We start from the raw sequence: 4,336 nt of genomic DNA, 5'->3' as shown, positions 1-4,336 counted from the left end.
ATTTAGAATATTACTGAATATGTTATCGCTTAAAGCAAATTGATTAGAACAGCAGAACAAAAAACAACCACAATCCGCCGGTGGGATCCGAACCCACGACCTCCGAATTACGCGTCCGGTGCTCTACCTCTAAGCTACGGCGACGGCTGTCATTTCTTCTGCTTTCGGGGGTATTTATGTTTACAAGTAACCTAACCTTGAGAGTGTTCATCAGCGCCACCCACGTTCATAAGCGGCGAACGTAGTACGTCCTGAGTTACCGCAAAGTGTGACGTAGAACGTCATCGAAGGGAGAGGGTGGAAGCTGCGTGAGAACCCTATTATGCTTCCTATGGCGTCAAGATATAGAGCTTTTACTTCTTCCTCTATCTGCTGTTCTGCTCCTAACGATTTCTGTGTAAGCCTTCTTGCATGTTTATGTAGCTTATCCTGGTGCTTGTATCACTGCCTGTGTTCTTCCTTCTGATCTGAAATGAAAATTTGTTGGCCTTCCCCACAGCCAATACATTCTTTCTTTGCTGCCATCTAATCCGAAGCCCGGAGTTCCTGCGCGCTTCGTAAAAAAATCTACTGAGCAGCCCTCGAGAAGCTAGGCTATCTCTCCTCCGACGCTTCCACTGAAATGGATTCCGTATCGTTCAGAAAGCAATAATTAAAAATGTATAAATTCGGACCCATGGGCCCCAATACCGGGCCTTGCTGCCATTTGTAGCCACCACCGGCTTGAATATGTATAGGGTCGTGCACTCCTAGGTAGAACACGCTAGCGCATGGCCGTGTTCTTTGGAGGGTCACTGCGTCCGAAACGGCTGCGCATAGAAGCGAAGCGGCAGATGACCGCACCGCGTCCAGGTACACCTTCTCCTGCGCCACTTTGCTGCGACGAGCGCCTGTGTCGCACGCGGTGGCCCTCTGAAGAGTGCAGCCATGCGCTAGCGTGTTCTAAGAGTGGATGACCCTGCACATATAACTCCCTTATGCCGCTGAGCATATTTGCGCAATAAAAAAATAAATAAAATAAACAACTCTGAGGGCACTTTGGCAGCCCAAAGTGCGCCACGCGAAAGCCGCTGACGCATGCGTTCTTTGATCTTTCGCCGTTTCGTGTTCGGTGAGTCTCCCTTTGCTGAGCAGAACCACCTGGCGCGGAATCGCTGCACCGCTTTGGAGCAGTCCTCCTCCGCTAGCTACAGCACACGGACTGACCACGGAGCAGCGCTCGACGCCGCTGCATAGAGAAAGATATTGGTAAAGAGCGGACACTCGGCGAAATCTGGCCCCAGGAAGTGACGCGCAATCCTCCTCCTCCACTAGATAATCTTCCAACTCCAGGATGACGCCACCAGTCTCTAAACGCGCGCGCGCGCGCGGGCGGGTAGCCGGCGCGGCGGCTCAGACCCATCCGAGTGGCAGACAGCGGAGCGTCGTGGGGGCTGTTTTGTGCGCGTGAAAGCGTGCGGCGTATTTGTTCGTGCGGGCAGACCGCAATTTTTTTCGTCTCTCTTGCCCTTCGACGCAGAACTCCTCCTGTTTATGACGGCGGCAAGGTGAGAAATGTTTATTTGTGGAAGTACTCTGTATTGCATGCAATTTAGGCGGCCGCGCCGGCCGCCGTTGCCTGTCTGCAGTTCGTGAAGCGGCGCGCTCGCTCTGTGGCCAGCCGGCTGTTGTTCACGGCATTCTTGCAGTTTGTGAGAACGTCAAGGAAGGAATGTTTTGTTTTTGCAAAAGTACGCTACATTTCAAGCACTTTATGCAAAATTACGCTGCATTTCGAGCACTCTAGCTTAGTACGCCGGCGCAGTTGTGAAGGGCGCGCGCACGCTGTGTCATGCTACGCCGTGGCGGGAGCGGCGGGAGGAATGATGCTGCATGATGCAGCCTCGCCGGTCGGTGCGTAGAAACAAAAAAAAAAAAACCTGCCCACGGCCTGTGGCCCGACGCGCTGTGCCTAGCGGTTAGTTTTGCTTGGTTTCGCGCTTTCTCGGGACGTCACGTTTTTGTATGGCCCCCGACAATATGTATAACTTCTTATGGGTGACATTTGTCGGTGTAAGGTTAAAATGTACTTTTTTGAAAGTGGGCGAACGGCGAAGACGACTGTTCCCGCGCAGCAAGTACGGGACCGTAGTTTTCAAGACTGGTGGAAAAAAAAGATGACGCACGAAAAGCTCAAAAACCTTACTCTTGTAGTACGTATGTATGTATGTAGTATGTGTGAAAGAGTCCGTTATCTACGCTCGTGGAAACGCACATTTCGCCCGTGCATTGACAACACAGGGATGCGCTTTTGAAAACCGGCAAAAAAAGGCAACGCGTCGGGCTTTCTAAACTCTAAAGAGCTTGAAAACCAAGAACTGTTGCGTCGATAGTTTAATTTTCTATGCTTCTTAAAACATACGTTGCACCCGTGTATTTCTCAGTGCCCCTAACACATTGTGTACTTCTGGTTCGTAGTCCGTGTTGTGGCCGTCTTTGTACGAAATATTCTCGAACAAACCGCGTACTCTGCTGTCCACCTAGGTTTTAGAAGGTAGAAAATAACGTCGGGGAATGTAGAAATGCTTGCAAAAAGCTGATTGGTATCTGCCGTGTAGTACGGTATGTGTATTGTACTTTGCGCAACGACTTTCAGCACGCGAGTTTCGCAAAAACATGTTTACTCCGCTCGTAATTTCGTTCCCTCGCCGCTTTCGCACCTTTTCACTGTTTACAGAGTTACAATATAAGGAGACTGAGAATGACCATACTTGCGAATTTTTCAGGTGATGCCACCCGTCGGCAACACCTGCTGTGTGCCGTGGTGCCGCAACAGGATCACCTTGAGCAGGAGGCCAGGAACCATCTTCCGCATCCCACGGCTTTGTTTATGTTGCACAAAATAAATGTTCTCATTTCACTCAAAACCTGGTGTCTTTTGTCGAGTGCTAATATTTGGCAAAGGCTGTGATGCAGCTGCGTTCATGGCTGGTCAAAAGCACTCGAAATCTATTTAATTATACGCTGCCAACGGCGCAGCGGGGCGCGGCGTATGCTAACATTCAAACCGGGCGCCCCTGAAACCGGAACCGGAAGTCGTCCCAGGCAGCGAGGCGCAGCGCATGCAGCCATTCAAACTGCGCGCGTTGAAACCGAAACCGGATGTTATGAGACTCCGCCCGCTTGGTGCGCTGCAGTCAAATGGGCCGCTGGGCCCTATGGGAGTGTCCGCTCTTTACCAATATCTTTCTCTATGGCCGCTGCGCCGACAGCTCCACCTGTTGACGAAGATGAGCAGCGCTCGACGCCGCTGCGCCGACAGCTCCACCTGTCGACGAAGATGACGTCACCTTTTGGCAGCTGCGCTTGTCGATGAGTAAGAGGCGCTAGATGTAACGCCGGACGGACGGACGGCAGAATGAGTCACTAAAGGCTTTTTCTTATAAGTTTATTCAAAGTGCATGCCGACGCCTTGTACTCGCAATGCCGTCGCAACCCTACACAAGCAACTTGCCCGAGGGATGGCAGCACCTGCCATAGAAGGGAAGTGACGCATCCCTTTACCGCTGTATCACTGCGAAGTAGTGGTAGGAAGACTGCAAGGGATCTATGAATGAAGAGAATGACCTATTCCGCGTATACGGACATTAACCAATTATCGCTATTCGAACAACTGCCATCACGCTAACACTGGATCTGGACACCGGAACCGAAGTGAAAACCGAACTGCTAGAGCGCTAAATTCGCATCTGGCCTTAGTACGCAAATCGACCACATTTTTTTTAGCTTTTTGCGAAAACTAAATTAAGACCCTTAAAACTGAATTTTAAACATACGAATAAGTCCGAAGGATTCAAGCTGCCGCTCCTAATGACCCGGCCGCTAAAACAATCGACCAAATTCTGCTCCCAAAAGAGCAGCTATCTCACCTAACATTGAAAACATTAAAATAAAGAGTTAATCAAAGGAACACTTTGATGTCGCCTCTGCGTAGTCAATACGCGCTTCCACGGCCTACATGTGCAAACAAGAGGTACGAATCATGCACTCTCATCGCATGGCTGCCAGCTGCCGGGGGTTTTGGCGACTGTCACCTCGTTCTCTAAATAAAAGTGCGTCTTTTAATTATTTTGTACTTTCTTTTTAATGTTTATTCTTTCCTTCCTTTTGGCAGAGGTAAATTGCTTTTGTCCTATATATTCCGAGATACGCTGTTTCGATATCTGTGACGGCATGTGTTATTTTTCAATGAAGATTTTGTGGACCAGTAACAAGATTGTTCTCTCGCTAGTCTGTGGGGCTGACGAGTGGACTTTGGTTCCACTATCTCTAAAAACCACGTCCTTCTGAAAGGCTT

At 49.8% G+C, this 4,336-nt stretch overlaps 1 long non-coding RNA gene across 1 annotated transcript; it reads left to right on the top strand.

The window, feature by feature from the left end:
* Positions 1 to 1,417: 1,417 nt before the first annotated feature.
* Positions 1,418 to 2,906, top strand: LOC149336637 (uncharacterized). The gene is made up of 2 exons (XR_016284577.1): positions 1,418 to 1,547; positions 2,766 to 2,906. It is a non-coding gene; the product is annotated as an uncharacterized LOC149336637 (long non-coding RNA).
* The last annotated feature ends 1,430 nt before the right edge of the window (positions 2,907 to 4,336 follow it).

The sequence above is a fragment of the Amblyomma mixtum genome, chromosome 7, assembly GCF_055824585.1.
Source record: "Amblyomma mixtum isolate Tamu chromosome 7, ASM5582458v1, whole genome shotgun sequence".
Lineage (NCBI taxonomy): Eukaryota > Metazoa > Arthropoda > Arachnida > Ixodida > Ixodidae > Amblyomma > Amblyomma mixtum.
Note: the sequence above shows the minus strand (reverse complement) of the source record. Positions and strands in the feature narration are given on the sequence as shown.